The 23739-nt window shown below is 36.1% G+C and overlaps 1 pseudogene; it reads right to left on the bottom strand.

The window, feature by feature from the left end:
• Positions 1 to 15247: 15247 nt before the first annotated feature.
• Positions 15248 to 16595, bottom strand: LOC100619765 (zinc finger CCCH domain-containing protein 14-like; annotated as a pseudogene).
• Between the last annotated feature and the right edge of the window lie 7144 nt (positions 16596 to 23739).

A 23739-nucleotide genomic window follows, 5' to 3' on the forward strand; every position in this document is an offset into this window, starting at 1 on the left:
TTTAGTTTCACTGGTTTTTGTTTGTTTCTTTTTTTTTTTTATTTGGACTACATCTTCTCAGTAAACACTTTTGTAAAAATTAATTGAGTAATTTTTTAGAATGATATTGGGACAGTGATCCCAATTAACTTAACTAAGTGATATTTATTAATTAACTTATATTGAGAAGATCTTAATAGGTTGATCGATATTAGGGGAAAATGTACCAGGTGGTGGTTTGTGAGTGATGGTGTGAATTTCAAAACTACTCAACCCTGTTCAAACCATTCTTTAGAGGATGGGATTTGGCTATTTCCTGATCAATAACAATGGAGATACTTGGAATGACAGAATCAGGTCTTGGAAACTAAAATCTCCACCCTACTCAGGGTAACAGGATTTAGGAAGGGCTGCAGCAAAGCTCAAGATTTAATTATTTGAGAATATGACCTTCAACAGACATGTGCAAAGGGGACAGACCTCTGGGCGGTCCTGAGTTAAGCTAGAGCCACCATTGGCATAGGGGAGACACAGGAAGTGAGGTAGAGGACAGCTGAGGAGTCTGAGGACTTCCTGGGTGGAGGAAAGGAGGTTGTTGGAGCCTGGGTGCTTGGAGTGGAGGCCCTGAGACTGTTTCTCCATTTTGATCACGTGAGTGATAGGGAGTGATCTCTTTTCTTTGCCTCAGCGATCCAAGGCCTTGGGCCTTTGGCCCAGTTAAGCAGAGCGGGTATTTAAGCCCTATTCCCTTCTCTCCCCTTTTTCTTTCCCTCTCTCTCTCTCTCTCTCTCTCTCTCTCTCTCTCTCTCTCTCTCTCTCTCTCTCTCTCTCTCTCTCCCTCTAATACCTTTCTTCTTCCATAAAAGGTTGACTGCTGACTTGAGTTTTCATTTAGAAATTATATAGCTGAATTCCTTGGCGACCTTAAATTAATATATATGTCTTTTAATGTGATTTCCATGTCACAATGGTACTAAAGAAACTCCTAATTTTGTAGGGTTACCCTAACTCTGAAGATAAGCTTACTTTTGAGATCCTAAATTTGCTAATTGCTAAAAACTGCTAATTGGAGAATAGGTTGGAAAGGTGAGCTTATAGTCTATATATTCCTACATTTGTAAGATTTTGTCTCAAGAAAGGTAAGTAATGACAAAAAACAAAACAAAACAAAAACAAACTACAATCCTGAACTACTGAATTGCAAAACTATCAGTTCCCAGGTCAACACTATAGTGAATGGAGGTAAGAGAATGAATAAACGAATAATAATTTTTTAAAGACCTATTATTTGCCATGCTTGGAGACATACCCTTAATGGCAATAGGTTTTCTTGACTCTTTCCAGTGGTTTCACTGTAAGTGCTTGCTTAATGCTGAAATACTTTGAAATGATGTGAGAATCCCTTGATAAGGGAGAGAGAGCAGGGTATTTTGTCAAAACTGTATCAAAAAGTTAACCAGATGTGGTGTCCTTTTTCTGGTACTTCTTGTGAGTGATTGGCAGTGATGCCTCTATTCCCAGCAATAATGACAATTATAAACATGGGTGCTGCCTGGACTATTTCAAGCCTGGCCTTAGACCATCAGTCACTCAGTTTCTGTTTCTTTTTTGAGCAGAAGGACCTGAGAGATGGCCATTTCTGACCTCCTGGGTCCTTCTATTGGAACTGTCTGTGTTCCAGGAGAGTGAGGGATGTATCTTAATACTATTAGGCATCTTTTTCCAGTACTTCTTGAAAAGGAAGAGCAATGATAGGAGAAAGAGCCCAACCCCTTGCCTGGCTTGCCAGAAAACATTTACCTCGAGGGAGCTATTCTAAAGAATGTAGCACCAAAGTAAAATGCCAATTCAGTAGACATAAATAAATTGTTTTGATTTTTGATGTTTCAACCTCCATAGAGAATGTAATAGGAGTTATAAGTTACGGTTTTGTATTACTGATTCAAGTCTTTGTCAAAGTGTTCTCAAGTCTTTTTTAAGAATTTCTTTTCTATGAAGGAAATAAATAGCTATCCTATGCCTCATCTACAGTATATGTGAACATTTTTCTGCTTATTTAGAGACAGACCCAAAACATGAGTTAAATCTTGGCTTTAAGCAATTCTCCCTTTAGAGAACAGAATTCCCTTAGGCCTGAATCTGGATCATGAGCACACATAGATCCAGAGGTAGGGGAAAGAAGAATGTCTCAGGTCTCCAGATCCAGTAGCAGTTTGTATCATTATTTTTCCTACATTGTAATTACTCTTTATGATGTCTCATTTGATAAATTTATAGTTCTCTTCCAACTTCCCTTATTTTTTGCTTTTAAAGCCTTTTTGATGAGATTTACAAGATGTTGGGCAAATGCATTTTTACATTACTTTATCCTTGGCCAAGAGTTCCCATATTTTAAGTTATATTCCAAACTCTAAAACGTATACATATGATCATGGGAACACAGTAGAGACCAAGAAGGACTTTAGAATTCACCTAATTCAACTATTTCATTTTACAAATGAGAAAATTAAAGCTGGAGAAATGAAGTGATTTATGCAAAGGCATACAAGTAGTAAATGAAGGAATCAAAATTTTGAACACAGATCTTCTAAATCCAAATTCAGCATACTTTTCACTGGACCATACTATCTACCTTACCACACACCATCTTCTTAACCAGATGTTCTCATTTCAGATTTGCCTTGCTCTTCTGAAGCCCTTGCCTCCTATTCATAGCAGTGATGAATATATCAGCTATGCCTCTAAGTTCTGCAGTTTCTTGCCAAAGACTTCATAATATTAAGGCTCACTGCTAAAAACAAAAGGATTTTGTAAAATAATTAAGAAAGCTAGTTTCTTTGAAAATCAATAGGCTATTTATTTGATATATTTAAGGGAAGGCCTAAAAGGAGAAATTATTTAATTTTACAGGAAGTAGGGACAAGGATAGGATACTAGGGCAGTCAGTTACACCTCCAAATTAGGGCAATTCATCCACCCCTCCTCCCACAAATAGGTCTAGGTCTGGCATCTTCAAATTAGGATAGCTCACTGAGCTCCTTCATAATGGGTCATATATAAAGTAAGATTGTGAAATGTCAGAGATACAATTGGGTCTTTGCATAAAGCCTTGGACGGGGTGGTCTTCAGGACATGTCAGGAAAAGTGAATCTAAAATGGTCTGGGGTTACTGGGTTTATGCTTCAGAAGAGTTTTCTCAACTCTGGGACTTTCTCAGAGCTCTAAGATCATAGCATCTTAAAAGTTTATGGCAGTTCCTTAATCACTACTGCTCCATCAGATAGGATGGGATGGAGTTGTATGAGATAAGAGGGGGTTTGATATCAAGTAGGTTTCTGCCAATCAGATAGAAAATTTGAAATTTATAGCCCATAACATTCTTGCAATAGAAGTTACCCAATATGGAGGGTTCCAGAGAAGGGACAATGTAGAAGAGAAAAGATATCAAATAGAAGGGTATATGATTAGGAAAAATAGACTGTTGAACAGAGAAAGGATAAACTAGAAAAACAATAGACCTTAAGAATTCTGATCAATTCTACTCACCATGATTCTCCAGGACTGATGATCAAGCCTGCTACTTACTTCCTACTGGAAAGGTAATGCCTTCAAGATACAGAATGAGGAATATGTTTTTTGGTTGTAGACAATGAAGAATTTGTTTTGCTTGACTATGCATATTTAGTCCAAGGGTAAATGGGAGAGGAAGAGATGAATGTTGGGAGCTAAGATGGCTGAATTAGGGGCATTCAGCCCTGCCAAACTCTCCAAACCCACAAAAAAAAAAGAAAATAAAGTGCCTCAAAACAGAGGAAAGCAGGAAGGACACATCTCACTGGGGTGAGAAGGAGCCTGCACAGTGTAGCCCAGAATTCTTCCACATGGCCTGAAGGAATAAGGCAGCCAGTTGGGGAGAAAACCTACTTGCTGCTAAGCAACCTGAAACAATGAAATAACAGTTCCTGGAGCAGCACTGAGCTATCAAACAACCTGAAGAAACTAGAAAGCAGAGTGAAGAAGCAGCCCCTAGCCCTATCTACTTCCATTTGGCCTGAGGTAACAAAAGGGCAGAGTTAGGGGCAACCCAGCATAGGAGATGGCAGGGAAACCAAAAGCATGGGAAACAGAATGCAACTGTTAAAAAAAAAAAACCTACTGCAAGCCTCCCCCCACAAGAAGGAAGTCAGTCCACCCCTTAGAAGTGTACATCGAAGGACCCAAAAACAGCCCAGTGTACCCTAAGCTGTAAACTTGGACCAGTGCTCCCTCCACTCCAGGAGCAGAGCATAATCTCAACACTGAGGTACAAGGTGGGAAAAATAACTAGAAAAATGAGCAAACAACAAAGAAAAAAACCTAACCTTAGAAAGTTACTTTAGTGATAGGGAAAATAAAACATAATTGCAGAAGAGGGCAGCAATGGAAAAAAATATGTAAAAGTTCAAAGGATGTCAGGCCCCAAATCACCTCATGGAAAAACTTGACAAGAAATTTTTAAAAATTAAATAAAATAAATGATCAGTTAAATAACTTGGAAATTAGAATTGGCCAAATAAAAATGGAGGACCAAAAAAAAACACCGAAGAAAATAATGGGGGGGAGGCTGTAGTAAGAGGTAAGGAGAAAAAATAAATGTTTATTAATTCAAAAAAGGAAATTTAAGTTTTAAAAAACTTTAGTGTTTCTGAATTACATAATGCTCTCTTCTACCAAAGTGATACTCATTTGGGCCCATGTATATCACTAGAAATGGGTAGTGGTTATCAGATCTAATAAGTCTTAGGAGCTGCTTTGTCATGATTTGATCATTTGCCCCTGGAAGATAATAGATGTCTCCATAATTAATGTTAGATTCACCAATAATAGCTTCAACAACCACCTTGACTAGTTTTCTAGTGACCTTTACTTCTGGACAATCTTTTTCCTGACACTATCATTTCTTGGATACTAACAGCTGTTTCTTCCTCAGAAAGTTCAGCTTCCTTCTCTTTGGGAAGGGCTACAAATATTTTTTAGCTTCAAGTTGTTTTTCTTTCCTTTTTCTGGTGTTCCTCATTCTACTTTCTTCCTATCTCCTGGCACAGATAAAGGAGTCCTCTGTGACTCTGTAGATCTATATTCTTCTTCTTCTCCTTCTCCTCCTCCTCATCTTTCCCTTATCTCAAAAGTCTTCTATTTTTTAAAAGCAATACTTCTTTCTTCCAGGTAACCTGGAGTATGTAGAGACATTTCCTGAGACTTTTAATGGTTCTCTTACCCATGAGTATGTGCAAATGTGTGCACATGTACTTGTGTGCATATACATAGTATATTTTGTAAGTTGAGTTTCTGGTAGTAGAACACAATTTTCATAGAATCATAAAATCTTTTAATTGAGTGAGTCTTCATATTACCTAGCAACATTTTTATAGTATCTACATTCTACAGATTGGAAAGCAATTTTTTAAAATTTGTATTGATACCTTTTGTTTCTTATATCAATAATTAATAAAATAATATCTCTACTACCACCTCATATATAGAACTTTTTCTTTTAAAAAGTAAAATACATTAAGCATAGCAACCTTCCTTCAATTCCTATTAATAAGAGACAATAGTGTTTTGGCATCTGTTTTAAGGGACCAAAATTGGTCACAAAAAGTACTTTCCCATTCATTCCCTCTTTGAATCCTTTAGAGGATGGGATATCAGGTAAGAATTATTATGACTATTTTGCAGTGAGGAAACTGGGACTCAGAGAGAATGAGTAATTTTCCAAAAGTAACATAAAGAACTAATATTGGCAGAACTAAGGCTAGAATTTAGGTGGTCAGTGCTCATGGATTAACAAAAAAAAATCATGAGACTTAGATTTAGAAATTCTAACCTTAGAGGTTATCCTTCTCATTTTACAAATGAGTAAAATGAAACTCATATACATTGATTGGCTTGCCTCAAATCACACCACTCCATGACTGTCCCTCTACCAATCCTTTTTCACTTTATTTATCTTCTGGCCTGAGAAGCTTTGGCAGAGAAGAGAAAATTTTCTCCTCAATTTTTGATCAGGCTTTAGGTTTCAGTTAACTTTTAGGAGAATGAAGGATCTTTACCATCATTCCTCCACCTTCATACAGATCTGATATTCAGGTAGAAGTTGGTTCTGAGTGCTCAGATATCAAAGAACATGTATAGGCACCTGGATTCAGGATATTGACAGCATGAATAAGGCCTTAAATTCCATTCAATCTAATAAATAACAATTGGATAGTTCCTGCATGCAAAATTATGCTGGATAAGGTACAAGGACAAATGTAACTGACAAGAGGCTATGATCAGTGTATGTAAAGAAGGTAAAAGAATAAAGGGAAAACCCTGTGCTTACCATAGCTAGGAAGATAGATTAATTAAAAGAATTCTTCATTCTTCTTCCCTGGAGAATTCAAAGTCTAGCAAGAATATTAAACATAAAAATATAAATCATTCTATTTCTTTTTAAAATTGTATTTTATTTTGTTTAATCAGCAACAATTTCCATCCCCTACAATGCCCCCTTTGTCCCTGAGAATGAAGAAAAAACAAAACCATTGTGGAGTACAAACATGTATAGTCAAATAAAACAAATTGCTATATTGGTCCTGTTTAAAAAAAAAAGTCTCATTCTATTCTCTGAATCCTGCACCTTTCTATCAGGAGGTAGGTTGAATGTTTCATCATTAGTACTCTGGGATTTCAGTTGGTCTTTAAACTAATCAGAGTTCCTAATTCTTTCAGTGTTGTGAAAACTATGTGTAGAGTACCAAGGTTTCAAGGTTGAGAGAAAAAGTAGAAAGAGAGTGGGATAGATAGATTTAGAGACAACAAAACAAGGGCCAGATGGGAAGATGCATGTGCTATATGATCTCCCTTTATTATGACAAAAAGGAAGACTTTTATAGAGAGTGAAATGCTAATCATTCTTGGGGGGGTGTTGCTTTCCCACAGAATATTGTTTATGAAATTAGTTCACACAAGAACGTTCCCAGGGTTCCTTTACAAACATAAGCAAATTGAGAAAGACTAACAGCTAATCTATTCTGCTGTTCTTACAGTCATGATATTACAAAAACTTCTTTGCTCTTCAGAATGAAGAAGGGATAGTGTTTTGATGATGACCATACTGGGGGAGGAATACTTTCTTATCTAAGTTACAATCTAGAGAACAGCTGTGCTGTAAGCAGAGCCTTGCCAAGAGTCTCAGGCAAACTCACAAGCATGTCTTTTCTGGCTGCTTTTCCTCAGTGTGCCTAATTTGTCCCAGGCTCCTCCATATTTCAGAGTTGTTTGTCTTTACAAACAAGCTAACATAATAAAAATGACAATCCTACCCAAATTAATTAACTTATTCAGTGCCATACCTATCAAACTACCATGAAACTTTTTTATTGAATTAGAAAAAATTTGTACAAAAAATCAAGCTATTTCTCATTTGATAAATGGTCAAGGGACATTGAATAGGCAATTTTCAGAAATCAAAACTATCAATAAACACATGAAAAAGTATTCTGAATCTCTTATAATCAGAGAGATGCAAATCAAAACAACTCTGAGTTACCACCTCACACCCAGAAGATTGACTAACATGACAACAAAGGAAAGTAATAAATGTTGTAGGGGATGTGGCAAAATTGGGACATTAATGCATTGCTGAATTGATCCACCCATTCTGGATGGCAATTTGGAACAATGCCCAAAGGGTGCTAAAAGTCTGTCTTTTGATTCAGTCATACCACTGCTGGGTTTATACCCCCCCAAAATTGGAAAATGAGGGGATGTCCTTCTGACATGGGCACTGTACCCCCAGAAACCCAGGTGAACTATTGTCAGGGGAACTCCCTTGTTTTTACTGACTCTGAGCCTAAAAACACCCAATGACCCCTCTAGGGTCCTGAGATGACTACCTTCCTTTGATCTTTGATCGTCCTCTAGATGGACAGAAAGATGCACCTTTAAGCCACACCTCAATCCTATCAGACATCTGTTTGTTCCCTAAAACTAAGGAATCTTTATGTCCCGAGGCAGACCCCAGTATGATCACCCCACCTCATGCCTGAGTGACTAACTGTTTTAAAGAGTATATAATCCCCAGAACTGATGTCGTCTGGGGGACAGCCCCTCCATCCATGCTGTCCCCATGGGGGAACAGCCTTTCCTTTCATGCTGTCCTCCCAGGGAACTGCTCCCCATCTTGCTGTTCTACCTTGCTATCCTCCTGGCCACTCTCAACATTACTTTCTAAATTAATAAATCTTTTTGTTTTTAAGCTAAGTTTTGGAGTCATTGCATGCTTGCAAAAGGCATCCTTCCCGATGCCCAAAAGGTATCTTTCCTGCCCATAACACTTCGATTGGGGAATGGCTAAACAAATTGTGGTATCTATTGGTGATGGAATACTATTGTGCTAAAAGAAATAATGACCTGGAGGAATTCCATGTGAACTGAAAAGACCTCCAGGAATTGATGCAGAGTGAAAGAAGAAGAACCAGGAGAACCTTATACACAAAGACAGATACACTGTGGCACAATTGAATGTAATGGACTTCTCTACTAGCAGCAATGCAATGATCCAGGGCAATTCTGAGGGACTTATGAGAAAGAACACTATCCACATCCAGAAGAAGAACTGTGTGGGAGTAGAAACAAAGAAGAAAAACAATTGCTTGATCTCATGGGTGGATGGAGATATGAATGGGGATGTAGACTCTAAATGATCATCCTAGTGCAAATATCAATAATGTAGAAATAGGTCTTGATCAATGACACATGTAAAACCAAGTGGAATTGCATTGGCTATGGGAGGGGAGAGAAAGAACATGAATCACATAATCATGGGAAATGTTTCTTAATCAATTAAATAAAATTTTAAAAATATATAAAAATAAAAGTCAGGCTTAGCAGGAGACAGAGGCCTGAATTCAAAGAGTAGATAGAGGTTTTCCACATCCCAATTGGGAGATTGGGCTGGCAGCAGGAGGCATAAGTTGTTTAATACTAACACAAATGGAAATTTGGGGATAGTGGGAAACCTTTGGGGCAGGTGGAAGACTCCCAATCTAACGCCTCACCAGCTTCCCTCAAGAGATAAAATAACCCGATGCTATTTTAGTATGTCATTGAATAAGTAAATTTAGTTGGTTTTGTCATTTTTTATTATACGGCTTGACCTATCTATAAGCACTTTCTCCAGTTTTTTAGTTGTTTTTATTTTTATGAAGAATATTTTATAATTAGATTCATATTGTCCCTGATTATATCTTGGTGTATATGCATTCTCAAATATTTTATAGCTTTTGGTGATATCTGTGAATTTATCTTATATGTTGAAACACTGTCAAAGTTATTGATTATTTCAATTAATTTTAGCTGACTTCCTAGGTTTCTCTAAGTATATCATCATATCATTTGCAAAAATAAGTAATTTTATTCCTTTTCCTTTACATGTTCCCTCAACTTGTTTTTCTTTTCTTATTTGTTATTGTTATTTTATTTCTTACTTCTGCAGGTATTTCTAGCTCTGTGAAAAAGAATAATAGCGATAATGAAGATACTTGCTTTATCCCTGATTTTATTTTAAAGGCCTTTATCTCTTCTTAATTACATATGATGTTTGTTCTTGGATTCAGATGAATTTTTTTACTACCTTAAGAAAAGATACACTTATTCCTTTGATCTCTAAAGTTTTTCAAAGAAAGAGGTGTTGTATCTCAAGAGCTTTTTCATTGGAAAAACAACTGACCTTGAAAAAAAAAATCTAGGAGAGGTAATCTAAAAATTATTGGACTTCCTGAGAGCCTTGCTATAAGAAAAAAGAATATAGACATCATCTACTAAGAAATTGCCCAGGAAAACTATCTGATATTCCAGAACCAGAGAGCAAAATAGAAGTTGAAAGAATCTGTTAATCACTTCCTAAAAGAGATCCCCCAAAAGATAATTCTCCGGAATATTATAGCCAAATTGTTGAGCTCCCAGGCCAAAGAAGAAAATATTGCAGGGAGGCAAAAAGAAATAATTCAAACATAGTAGTCATAATCAGGATAACACAAGACTTAGCAGCTTTTACACTAAGGATTAGAGGTCAAGAAGGCAAAGGATCTAGGACTTCCACCCAGCAAAACTGCGCTTAGTTATTCAAGGTGATAAAATGAATATTCAATGAAATAGAGTACTTTCAAATATTCCTGAAGAAAAAAACAGAGCTAAATGGAAAATTTGACTTTCAAATATAAGATTCAAGAGAAGCATAAAAAGGAAACAGGAAAGAAAAATCAAAAGAGATTCAATATGGTTAAAATGTTTATATGTCTACATGATGATTCTTGTAACTCCTAAGAACTTTATCATTATTAAGGTAGTTAGAAGGAGGTATATGTAGATAGGAGCAAAAGTGTGAGGTTGAATTTGATGGGACGATAGTAAAAAAATAAAATTAAGGCATGAGGAAGAGGAATGCATTGGGAGGAAGAAAGAGAAAAATATCATAGAAAAATATCACCCATAAAAAAGGCATAAGAGTTTTTATAGTGTAGGAGAAAATAGAGAGTTGAGAGGGGAAGAATGTGAACCTTATTCTCATCAGAATTGGCTCAATGAGAGAAGTACATATACGATCAGTTAGGTGTAGAAATCTAATTTACCCTGCCAGAAAGTAGAAGGGCAAGGGGATAGGAGAAAGAGATAGGATTGATAGAAAAGAGGGTAAATTGAGGGAGGTAGTCAGAACTAAATGGGGGTGGGGTAATAGGATGGAGAGTAATATATAGTAATCATAATGGTGCAAAAAAATTTTTTACAAGACTCTCTGCTAAAAGTCTCATTTCTCAAATACTTGTGACTTATAAGTGAAGCAGCCTATATTTTCTCTATTACAACTCTTTTCTTTTCCTTACTCCACTCCAATCTTATGTTTTTGTTCTTTTTTATTTCCTTTATTACACTCCTTTCTTGTTCATCACTGCTTCTTCTGAATTTCCTTTCAAGTTCAATGTATTTCTATATCAAAATATGTAAGGTGGGATATAAAGAGGGAACAATTGGATAATTGGTTTCAATCTTCCTTTATCAAATCCAGATTCAGATGAAAATGAGGTTTTCCAGATGCCCTTTCCCTCCATCTCTTCATGACTATATACTCTTTACCTTGTGCACTTCTATTATGCAATAGTGATCACCTTCTTTCTCAGCTCCTCTCCCTTTCATTTTGTCTTCTTCTAGACCCATTAAACAAAATAAAACAAAACCTTTTGAAGACCTTTTGTCATCTTAACCTTTCCCTATAGCCCTTAAACATATGAGGGTTCTGAGAAGACAGTTATTTCTCATGCTCCATTGAGAGGTAATTCCCCCTACATATTCCTTTTTAATTTTGCAAATATATGTAACTTTCTGTGTTTTTCTTGGTATCATAATTTCCATTTCTACCTCTACTCAGTTCTGGTCTTTTCATCAAAAATGCTTAGAAATTCTCTATTCCATTAAAGGCCTACATGCCTCCCCTGCCCTATAGGATTATAATAGGTCCAGTATTTTCTTGATTTAGCATCTGACTTCTCCAACTCTTTCCCCCAAAGCTTCCCTGACACAGCTTCGTATCTTGGGGCAAGTAAAGCCACTTATAAGTGATGCCTCTCAAACTTGATAGTTTCCTAAGAGCAGGTGAGTCTTCATATTCTCACAGCCTACTAAGCAGATATCTTTCCAGATAGAGATGAAGGGATATATTCAGAGAAGCTAAATGCCATTGTATTCTTGCTGTATATCCTTTTTGTATTTGAACTTCCTTTATTCAATGACTAATGAGTGTCTCATTTCCTCCAAATTGCAATTGAATGCCTTTGGGTTAGAGTTATACCTACTTACAAGGATTATATTTAGTTTTGCAAGATCCTTGACTATAGACCTTTATCTCTTATATTTTAGAATATCATGTTTCAAGTTTTTCTTTCCTGTATAAGGGACACTTACTGTTTTGTGTAATCCTTATAATAGTCCTTGGTACTTGAACACCTTATTTTGGTCTGTTTATGGTATTTTTTAAAATCTGGATGCCCTAGAAGTTGGAGAACGAAGGAACTGCACTCCAGTATTGGTTAGCTCAACTTGGAAAAGTCTTTTTGGACTGACTAGTCAAGTCCATAGTCAAGAAAAGGGTATTTAAACTGAGTCTTTAAAAAAAATAGGGATTCTGGGAGACAAGAAAGAGAGCATTCTAGGCATGGAGAGGGGAGATGTAGTGTCATGCAAGGAACAGCAAGTTGATGAGGATAAATGGATCATAGAGTATGGGGAGCAGAGTAAAGCACGAAATGATTAGAAAAGTAGGGAGGTACAGATGTGAAGATCTTTAATTGCCAGAAAACTTGATCCTATCTATAAAAGGCAGCATTTGGAGTATATGAATTGGGAGAAGAAGGTGTTAAAAGAGGTGTGAAATGATCAAATCTATGCTTTAGTAAAATCATTTTGCCAGGTTTGTGAAAAATGGATTGTAATATTTGGAGTGGCAAGACTAATTAGAAAGTTATTGCAGTTGTTGAGGGGATAGTTGTCCATAGGAGAGATGCTAAGAATCCTATAAGAAGCTATACTAAGATGGTAGCTTTGTCAGTAGAAAAAAGGAAAGAGAAATACTTTAAAGGCAGAAATACCAAAATTGGGATATCTGGGATGAGTGAAAGGATTTAAGAATAACACAAAGGTTGTGAACACTGACTGGATAGTAGTAACACAGACAATTATGTGAAATTCAGAAGATTGGAGGGTTGAGAAAAGAATGATGATGAGCTCTGTTTTGGATAGGTTTAATTTAAGATTCCCATGGGATATCTCCTCCAAAAATTCCAATAGACCGTGTTAACTTGGAAATAACACAGAACTATTAAATAGTCAGAAAAACCAAGTCTTACACAGGATAAGGATAAGTCCAATTTGGCCCTTTACTCAGAGTTGGCGCCACAACCTTTTCAGGGTGCAAACCCTGGATTCTGGGGAATGTTATCCCTAGGGAGCGCCACAATGCTAGATGACAACTCTGAGGAACAAAAGAATTTGGGGAACCTATATACCATTTGGGGAGTCCAGGGGCAGGGAAAGATGATTGACATCACTATAGCTACAAGGAAAATGGGAGTGTTCAAACTACACTGACAGGATACAATCAAGCTTGGGAAAAGAATCATAGCTAGAGGCTAGGGTGTAGGAGAAGGGGCTGCTTACAATAGATACTGAAGGATGGTTCCTGCTCAGGTGTGGATCTTCTTGGGAAAGGTTCTAATACAATAGGGGAGACTACCTAAAACAAAGAGGATCCTTAGCATATACTTATTTCACCCAACCAGGATTCTCATTTCCCTGAGGGTCCCCCACTCAGTCTGAAACTTCTAAGTTGGGATTCCCTTCAGTGTAGATTCCCATGGGAACAGGGAACAAGTACAAGCTTTGAGGTCTCCAATCTACAAGCTAATCCTGAAAATTGGGGTTCATCAGATCTCACTAGGTAACAAATTTGGGATTCCTAGATTCCATGTTGACAACAGTTTGATTTATTCCTTAATAAATAAACTTAGGGTTTATTCCTCCTTCCTTTCCACTGAAAATAATAATTCCTTTGATATTCTTGATCTTTTGTTCTCCCAAATGAATCTTATTGTTTTTTCTTGCTGGATTAAATAAATTTAGTAATTTAATTGAGATGACACTGTCAATGTGAATTTTTGGATGACTCAGTTTACCCTTAACTTTGAGAAACCCCAGTGCCAAGTACCTCTATTTTGGTTTGAATGTTAAGCACCTTTTTATTTGAAGGCTTCTCTATTGAATGAGTTTTCCTCTTATGAAGCCCAGATTCTTAGTTTGACCTTTGCCTTTGATTTGTTACAGCTGATGCTTCTTAATACCCTGGTTGCTGGCTACAAAGAGGTTTACAAACCTGTTTGTGATAGCTAATTATCCAGAGGATATAAGGACTCCCAATTTCCTTTCCTCTTTGGAGAAAGCATCTAGTGTGTTTTCTCCCAGGGTGGAGAGAGTGTTCTGGTGTGGTGTCTTCTCCCAAGGATGTGGTTCCCTGAGCCTTTGGTTCTGTGTGATGACCAGAATATTTGAGCCCTATCTCTTTTTTCCTGATTAAAGAGTGGGTTTTTGGACTACGTGGTAGTTCTATTCTTTTTCCAAGTTAACAACACTGAATAAATAAGTAATTTAGGTAAAACTGTCATTTTTATTATATTGACTTGGCCCATTTATGCACAATTAGTATTTAAATAATTATTTAGATCATATTGTATTCATATAAAAAGGTTAGGGGTTTTTTTCCCTGCAGTTGCCATTCTAAATGTTTTACTAAAAACAAACAAAACAGACTCCCACCACCCCTTCCCCCTTTATTCTTTTAATAGTAAATTTGCTCTGACTCTGGTAAGTGGATCACATTTGACTTTCAAAAAACACTTTACAAAGCAATGAGGCTACATTTAAACTGCAGGGTCTACATCTATGTATTTCCATGCTTATCAAAATAGAAGAAAAATAATTTGATGTTTCACCCAACACTATTTTTATTCTTAGTATTCCCCTGCACATTTCAGGTTTCAAACTGGTTAAGGGCAACTGTCTTTATATATTCATAGCACTAATATAGGCCTCATAAAAATGATGCATTCAGTCTTTTAATTTATTTAGATGATAACTTCACTATCAGATTCTAACTTTATGAACACTGGGACTTAAAGTAGTGAAGTGCCTGGTTAATCGATCCCAAGGATGAAAGGAGACCAACAATGTAACACACAGGAGGGAGTTTATTAAAGAAACTGCAGTTTGGGCTCAGCACTCTAAAAATGGCTGGTCCTGAGTCTGGGGTTTGCAGGCTTTTTATACACTTTTGTGGTAGAGGGAATGCACAGGAATTCCTGGGGTGGGGGGAGTGAACAGGAACTCCTGGGGCTGGGGTCCTTATCAGTTCCTAGCATATTCCAGGGTGTGGTAACTGATTCTTTAGTAACTTGACTGCAGGGGCTCTAGGGGCAAGGGGGTCAGGGAGAAAATAGTTTCCAGGGCTGGTCCTTCAGTAGCAGGATACAAACCATGACTCAAAATATTTTAATGGAATTTAAAGTAAGTTTTTTTTCCTTTCACTGACTTCTCTTCATAGTAAAAAACCCATGTTAAAACCACTTAATAAAACTTACAAATTTGAAAAATTAGATACTTCAAATAGACAACAAACTTCACATTATGAAAAGTTCAAGTTCAAAAGAGCTGATAAATTTGTAGAATATCTTTCACCAGTAGAATTCAAAGATGGGAGCTTTAAAATCCATGATTTTCTAGCAACTATGTCTGGTTGTCATTCACTGGTTTGAGGTAGAGTCCATTTCAAGGCAAGATGTGGTGGCACAGTAATTGCTGGATGGTAGAATTTGCAGTCAGGTCTCATACACTGAGTGCTTAACCTATTGTGTTTGGGGTGATAGGAGGGGCATTCCATTTTCTCACAATCAGGGAAGTAATGGCAAAGCTGACTACTGGAAGATATTAGTGTTGGTGCTGGTTTGGGAGGCAGCATTGGTATTCGTCTACTGGTATGAGTGTAGGAACAATCTAATTTACAACTTTTTTTTTGCAACAGTTTTTTTGCAACCTATTTACAGTTTGGATGAATAAACAAGCATTTCCCAGCAAATTTACAATTGGGAAAAACTTTGTAGAACAAAGTTGAATGGATTCATCCCCATTTTTGCAGGCAAGCTAATACTCTGGCAGTTTCTCTGTAATACTCAATTCACTCATCTCAAATTTAATTCTTTCTAAACTCTGTTCTTTTGCTTCCTCTAGTTGAATTGGGTGAATTAATATGAGGAGACTGCTTTGCCCCTGAACCACTTCTATTAGAGATTCTTCCTGAGCAGTACAAGTTCGGGGAGAAACTGGAATTATCCGACTGTGGAATAGCTGATTGTTTTTGTAACAGATTCCTGAGCTTCAGATATAGCTTTCAATATTAAGTTCTTATTAGCTTGTTTGGATGGTGGGGTGAAGGCCTTCTTTCTGGCTTTGCTTACACGGATACCCTGCTGGACATACTTCCTATATATAATCCATAATCTTCTTCCTCTTCTCCATTATTATTATTTTTTTTACTTTAACAACTGAACTTACCACAGGTAACTTTCTCTTTTGAAAATTTTCTTCCTTATTGCTTATTTTATCAGAGTTTGCTTTGATGATAGTCCTATAGGTCTCTGCTAAGCCACTAAATGCTTTTGATTCACACAGATGTATTGTTTCAATATTGTATTGGTCTGTATGTCAAGTTGCTTGCCAGTCTGAATATTATTCTGCTGCAAATGCAGCCCATGTAAATGTGCACTACCATCTGTATTTTGACTTCCTGGAGGCCAGTAGATTTCAACAGAATGACTGGAGAAGAACTATATGTAACTGTCACAATAGGTTTTTTTCTGTGATAAGAGAGTATTTTCATGGATGAAATTTAGGTCTTCATGAATGAGATCATCTAGTTCTGGTTTAATATCAGTCACATCTTCAAAGGCTAGCTCTGGAAGAGGTTTAACTGTTGACATTAGTCAAGCTGCTGATCCATCATCATAAGGCTGCCTGATAGAAGTTCTATGATCTTGTGGATTTGTAGAAACTCTGGAATCATTTTTTTCAGATCAAGTGCTAGAAACAGTTAGAGGTAGCAATGTGTCCTCATGTCTTCTTTCATCTCCATCTAAACTGCTCTTGTTTGTAGGCAGACTACTTTTCAGAAGGTTTTAGACTAGAAGGCTCAGTAGTTACAGAGTAAAGTTTATCTAACACACTATGAAGCCGTACAATAAATCTAACTATGTTGTTTCCCCAGAATGCTTTGTAATATCACTGAATTCTCACCTGGGCCAAGATCGAGATGGGGTATTTAACCTGATTGGAAAGGGTTTTGGCTCTTCTCTTCCTGTCTCTGCTGGCAAACAGACATGTCTCATGATGTGAGTGAAATTTGGGTGGGCCTCATGGCCCACCTAGCACATGCTTCTCTTACTTGTATTTTCTTTATATTTTAATCTTCAATAAATCTCATAAAAATAATACTCCTTGCAGAGAGAAACTAATTTCTACCTCTATCAGTTCCCCCCCCCCCAAATTTTAATCTTTACAGTTTGGCTTACCATGTCGGGAAAACGAAATACTCTCAATCTTCTGATTCTTTTCTTTACTGATCTTTAATTCAGCCTTTAATAGCTACTGCCTAGAATTTTTTTTTAAGCCACGTTTCTCTGGTCAAGGTTTTTTACCCTCACAAAGCGGCTGCTCGTTCCAGCCATTAGATAGCTCACCCCACCCGCCTTGGCTGCTTCTCCCTGCCTGCCTGCAGCCATCAGCTCCAGACTGGTTTGGCAGCCCTGCCCACCCCATATTCTCTCTCGTTCACCTGGCTCCTCTGATTCAACCTAGATTGCAATCACCTGGTGACCTGCCTGCCCAACAAACTCTAGCCTTGGAGCAGATCACTCATCACTCAGGACTCATTTCTACTAGCTGGTAACAAAAGGGGGTATTGGCTCCACGTGGGTGGATCGGAACATAAGAGGGAGAGAGACAAGAGGGAAAGAAGAAAGGTTTTTTCAAGCAGGAACTTAAAAGCATGGCTATTTTACAAGGATATCTTTTAATTGCATTGATCCTTTTATTGACTTCACCTGCATGTCAGGGAAAATATTCAGCTCTGTACAACCTTTTAGCTAACTTTGGGGAGGCAGCTGGGTGTCTCAGTGGACTGAGAGCCAGGCCTAGAGACAGGAGATTTGTGGTTGAAATCTGGCTTGACACACTTCATGGCTGTGTGGCCCTGGATGGGTCCCTTAACTCTCATTGCTTACCCCTTACCACTTTGCGTTCTGACAATAAATATCTAAATGGATAATAACCCAAGGAACTTTAAAGAGACTGGAGGTTTAAGGCATTTCAGACTCCAATGGTTTATACAAATCTCTGTAATTTCTATTGCATTTTCCCAATTGTTTTGTTAAAGATATAACTTTGTGATTTTAAGTCCATATATTACTGCATTCAATATTATTCTGTTATAGTGTTTATTTAATGTATTGAGTTTTAAAATTCTGTTGCTTTTCCCTATAACCATATCGAGATCATTGTAATTAAGCCCATATATGAAAAAAACAGCCTTTCTATTTTGACTTTGTAAATTGTCACATAGAGGATAGATGGACTTCATCAGAACTGGTTATAATTGCTTTAACAACCTTTGGAAAATTTAATGTGCTAAATATCTCAAATGATTTTAAGGGTTTTTTAAACATGATTTTTGGGATTTTTTCTTAACAACCTCTGGTTATTTTGCCTGCCCCTACCACGAGGTAAGGCCAATTCTAGTAGTTGAAATGAAGTACAATTATAACCCCAAACTTTCCCAAATTTCTAAATATGTGAATGGAAGTTGGGGCAGGTAATCTCAGGGCATTTGTACCCCTAAAAAACCTCCAAAAAAGGAGCATCTCTCATTCATACTCTTCAGCTCACTATTTTACTTCCACCAGAATGATATATAGATTTCTTGATTATGTTCTAAACCCAAAATGAGTTTTACTTTGTTTAATAATATGTTTATTACCAAGGTTGAAAGATTGCTATGTTTGTAAAAAACTTGTGAAAAATATCCATCAATTCTTAGGTTTTAAAAATACCATATAGCAACTTATGTGAAATATGATTGTGTGTTTGTTTACTATTGTAATTAATTGGGCTATTGAGAATTTTGGGGATATTGATATCTACATATTTGTACTACTATTCAATTAATCTGCTCATACTTACAGTGGATCATGGACAGATATGAAGAGAAAATGGATCTCATTTTTGGTGAAAAAGCCTTGTATTCTATATTTTCTTAGCTGACACAGTGTGTCAGTGATTATAAGCTATATTTTTGAATTTTTTAAAAAATTCTTTTATTATTATATTTTTATTGCATCTGCAATATACGTTTTCACTTTTTTTCTCTCCTTTTTTATATTGCAGTACATGACACCAGCATTAAGATTTTCTTTAACTTCCTGACTTTTCAGAACTATAAGTTTAAAATACATTTGTCAATGCATGCCCCAAAAGCTAGAGACTATAAAAATGATGCCACTAATTATTTTAAAAATTATGGGCCTTTGCTTAATGATTCTGTGTGATTCCAGGACAAGATATGCACAAAAGAGTCATTGCACAGTGCCAAAGAAGCACAAAGCTAAACTGAATAGTGCTGATCAAGCATAAGGTCAAAGAGACCATTCAATTCTGGTGGGATTGTTGTAATTTTGAGCCTAGACAAAGAGGACTTGAACGTGTTTGGGGTTTGAGGTTGCCACTGTTTAACATGTGTTAAAGGCAGGTCTTCCTTGTTCCACATTCTACCAAGTATCTCAACCTTGGCTCCTATAATCTGGTCCCTTTTCTGCCTTTCATAGTGTGGTACCTTTCTGTAGTCCTGGCTACTGACTGGGTAAATGCATCATTGCTTCGATCATTTTAATTGGGCCCTGATTCAAGGACCTGTTATAGATTTATTTTTCTTTTTACTTGGAATTTTTACACATAAGACTTTGATATTTTCATCCAGAATTTTTTTCTTTTTTCTTTGGATTTTTTTGATGTCTTTTTAATTTCTCTTACCAATTGGTTCATATATCTCATACCTCAGCCATGCATCCCTAAGTGATCCTGTATTTTTCAATCACCCACAACACAGGGAAATGTAAAAAAATATTATTATTTAAATTACAAAGTTTAAATTCCTTTTGAGAAGAATTTTAGGTAAAGAAAGATGCTACCTCTCTGAATCCAGAAACTGAACTGTTGGAGAAGACACCATGAAGAAGCCTCCAGATCACAAGCTGCACAAGAATTTAACTTTGTGTGTGGTTGATTGAACATTTATTTGTATGTATACTTTCATGCCAAAGGGGACTTCCCCCTAACTGGCTTTTTGTCAATGTGTCCAGCAATTATTGGTTTTGTTCTTTTTTCCCCCTCTTATCCTCACATTATTGTAATCTTTAAGTTGATTATGTTTTCATGATCCTTTTGGGGAAAAAATTAATTTTTTTTCCAAAAATGATCACACAGAGATATGTAAAAAATGGAGACTTGAATCCAGGACTTCAATCCCCAGAAGTCCTTGCTCCACTTCCCCAGAAGGCTTTGTAATATCACTGAATTCTCACCTGGGCCGAGATCGAGATGGGGTATTTAAACTGATTGGAAAGGATTTGGGCTCTTCTCTTCCTGTCTCCGCTGGCAAACATATGCTTCTCTTGATGTGAGTGAAATTTTTGCTAGAATTCTATTTAAGATAGTAGTTTTCTTTTTCTGTTTTTGGTCTACCTAGCTTTGGAATCAGTACCATTTTTGTGTCATAAAAAGAATTTGGTAAGATTCCTTCCTTGCTTATTTTGTTAAATAATTTGTATAGTATTGGGATTAGTTATTCTTTAAATGTTTGTTAGAATTCACTTGTGAATCCATCTGGCCCTGGGGATTTTTTCTTAGGAAATTCCTTGATGACTTGTTCAATTTCTTTTTCTGAGGTGGAATTTTTTAAGTATTCTATGTCATCTTTTGTTAATCTAGGCAATTTATATTTGTGAAAATATTCACCCATTTCACCCATATTGTCATATTTATTGCCATATAATTGGGCAAAATAGTTAATAATTACCTTAATTTCCTTTTCATTAGAGGTGAGATCACCCTTTTCATCTTTGACACTGTTAATTTGATTCTTTTCTTTCTTTTTTATTAGATTAATATTTTATTTGTTTTTAATAGTTCTTCTACTTTCAATTTTATTAATTTTTCCTTTAATTTTTAGTATTTCCAACTTTTTTCTGGGGTTTTTTAATTTGTTCTTTTAAAAAAATTTTAAGTTGCAAGCCCAATTCATTGATTTCCTCCCTGTATGGGCTCTGTATTGCTATAGGCACTCAGAGATATAAATTTTCCCCTGAGTACTCTTTTGGCTATTTACCATAGATTTTGATATGTTGTCTCTGTATTGTCATTCTTTTAAATTAAGTTCATAATTGTTTCTATGGTTTCTGTTTTGATTCACCAGTTTTGAAGAATTAGATTATTTAGTTTCCAATTAATTTTAAATTTGCCTTTACTTGGAAAGTTATTACAATTTTTATCACATTATGATCTGCAAAAGTTGCTTTTATTATTTCTGCTTTTCTACAATTATTTGCAATATTTCTATGCCCTAGTACATGGTCAATCTTTGTATATGTACCATGTACTGCTAAGAGGAAGGTATATTCCTTTTTAACCCTGTTCAATTTTCTCCAGATATCTATTAACTCTCATTTTATTCACTTCCCTTCTTTCTCATTTATTTTTTATTAGATTTATCTAGTTTTGAAAGGGGAAGGTTGAGATCCCCCATGAGTATGGTCCTGCTATTTATTTCTTCCTTTAGCTATTTTAATTTTTCCTTTAGAAATCTAGCTGCATTTGGTGCATAAATGTTAATAATAATATTACTTCATCATTTATGGTACCTTTTAGCAAAATATAATTTCCTTCCCTATCTCTTTTAATCAGATGAATTTCTACTTTGGCTTTGTCTGGTTTCATGATTACTACTCCTCTTTTTTACTTTAGATGATGCATAGTAAATTTTGCTCCAGCCTTTTACCTAAAATCTGTGTGTTACCCTGCCTCAAATATGTTTCTTGTAAACAACATATAGTAGGATTCTTGTTTTTAATCCACTCTGATATCTACTTCTGTTTAATGTTTGAACTCATTGTTTTCACATGGAAATCTATGATTACTACCTGTATATTGACATTCATCCTTTTGTCCCCTTTAGATCCTGCTCTATTTTCTTTCTCTCTGCTCTTCCTCACCAGTATTTTGCTTTTTGTCACCACCCCCACTTCTCCCTCCCTCCAATTACCTCCCACTTCCCTTGTTTCGTTCACCTTCTACTTCTCTGTAGGGTAATGTAGAATTCTATACCCCACTGAGTATCCTTGTTTTTCCTTCTCTGAGCCAGTTACAATGAGAGTAAAGTTTAAGCATGGACCATTGCCACCCTTATCTTTCCCTCTCTATAGTGATTTTTTACACCTCTATTTTTCACACCCATTCTATCTCTTCCTTCCCTTTTCTCTCAGTACAACCTCTTTCAGCCCTTGATTAATTTTTTTACATATCATTTATATGCATACATATCATATCATATATACATATTGTTCCATATAATCAAATTTGCATACACATCATATCATCAGATGCAACATATCATCAAAATCAGCATAGTTCTCCACCCTCTTTCTGAGTGAATTCCTTCTATCTTCTCTACTATTAAGAGTAATTTTTGAGAGTTATAGAAATCCTCTTTCCATGTAGATATATAAACATTTTTACCTTAATGAGTCCCCTTACATTTTCTCTTTCTTATTTATCTTTTTGGGCTTCTCTATTGTCTCATATTTGGACTTCAAATTTTTTGTTTAGGTCTGGCTTATTCCTCAGGAATACTTTGAAATCTATCTTATTTAATGCCCAATTTTTCTCGTGAATGAATATACTCAGTTTTGCTGGATAGGCGACTCTAGGTTGTAAAGCAAATCTTTTGACTTCCTGAATATCATATTCCATACCTTTTGATCCTTTAATGTAGAAGTCACTAGGTCCTCTGTGATGCGAATTGTAGCTCCATGGTATTTGAATGGTTTCTTTCTGACTGTTTGAAGAATTTTCTTCTTAGCTTAGTGGCTCTTGAATTTAGCTATTATATTCCTGTGTAAAAGTTAAAATTAGATCTCAATAATAAAAATATTATATTTTATGAGATTTATTAATGATCATTAGAAATAAAGGAATAAAAGGAATACAAAATAAAACCATGTGCCCATGACTGAACAGCCAGTCCAAACCCTCACTTACCAGCACCATGCTTGCCGACAGGAAGCCAAAAAAGGCTGAAAACCTCAACGTCACTGCCTAATATCCCCTGTCTACAGGAAATATATAACTACAGGTAGTCTAGATCCTGGGAAATGTAGTTCTTTTTTAGGGTAACAGATATTCAATTATATATTTCCCCCTGATGATCAATTTGGGGGGCTAGTCTCCCCAATTTGATCATTTAACAGAATCAACTTTCAAATTACAGTAATTTGGGGATAAAAAGGAAAAGAACAAATCCATGATTTCTAGGCACATTGACAAAAAGCAAGTTAGGGGGCAATTCCCTTCAGCATAAGAGAAAATAAATAAAATAAATTCATTCAACCCCACACAGTTCAAATCACCACATCCCAAAGTTCACTACGGATTTTCTGATGCAGTGTGTGGTCTGTGGAGGCATCTTCATGGTGCCTTCTCCAAGCAGTTCACTTTCTGGATTCAGAGAGGTAGCATGTTTCTTAACCTAAAATTAATCTTAAAAGAATTTAAACTTTGCATTTCAGAATAATTATATATTCCCCCTGAAGAGTATGTTGAAAAACACAGGGATCACTTAGGTATACATGGCTGAGTTATGAGGTATGTGAATCAATTGCCAAGAGAAATGAAAAACATTTTAAAAATCCAAATAAAAGAGAAAATATAATTTCTGGATGAAATATACACTACCAAAGTCTTATGTATAAAAATTTTAAGTAAAGGAAAAATAAGCCTATAACAAGTCCTTAAATCAGGGCCCAATTAAAATGATTT

Source organism: Monodelphis domestica, chromosome 1 (genome assembly GCF_027887165.1).
Source record: "Monodelphis domestica isolate mMonDom1 chromosome 1, mMonDom1.pri, whole genome shotgun sequence".
In the NCBI taxonomy this organism is placed as follows: Eukaryota; Metazoa; Chordata; class Mammalia; order Didelphimorphia; family Didelphidae; genus Monodelphis; species Monodelphis domestica.